The 665-nt window shown below is 39.5% G+C and overlaps 1 protein-coding gene across 1 annotated transcript in view; it reads left to right on the forward strand.

The window, feature by feature from the left end:
• gak (cyclin G associated kinase) overlaps window positions 1–665 on the forward strand; it is a gene marked incomplete in the record, with an annotated part of 24602 nt that overhangs the window by 10229 nt on the left and 13708 nt on the right.

The following is a 665-nucleotide window of genomic DNA, read 5'->3' on the forward strand; positions in this document are numbered from 1 at the left end:
GTTGCACGCTGTTTATACTGAAAGTTTTTCAATTGGGAGGGGGTTTGGGAGACAGCTCAGTGTGAGGGAATTGGAGCGCTACCTCTAGCTTTTTAGCTAACATGTCTGTATTGTGCGCTGCTAGCTTAGCGCTACGTGAGTTATTGACGGGGGAGGTCGGTTTGGTAGGGCAGGGCGCCCAGTTTTACAGGGCAGGCGGGGGCGCCCTGCTTGTATAATGGTAGGGGAAACACTGCAGATGTTCCCTATAGGATTGCTTTATTCTTTTGGGCCTGCTAACATTTATAAAGAAATATTATGGAGAGTTCAAATATGTTTTATTAGGCCAGATATGTTAAATAATACCATCTGATTGACAGATTTGTTAATTTTTTTGCAAAAGAGAGACACTATACTGTAATGTCCGTACAACAAAAGCTATTTAAAAATGCAATAAAACTTAGATTACAATTCACTATTTAGAAAAAACTATCCTATAAAAACATTTTGAAAAGCACAGAGCTAGAGAGCGCAGTAATGTGTCAGAGAACAGTAGTATCTTAAAACACAATTTAGAAAACTTGTGATTTAGTGATAACGTTTCTAAAAACAGTCGTCCATGCACTTTTATTGTTTTCTGAAATACAGTAGTCCCTCGTTTATCGCGGGGGATCCGTACCCTGAAG

This window comes from Nematolebias whitei, chromosome 8 (assembly GCF_014905685.2).
Source record: "Nematolebias whitei isolate Nwh7 chromosome 8, NemWhi1, whole genome shotgun sequence".
Lineage (NCBI taxonomy): Eukaryota > Metazoa > Chordata > Actinopteri > Cyprinodontiformes > Rivulidae > Nematolebias > Nematolebias whitei.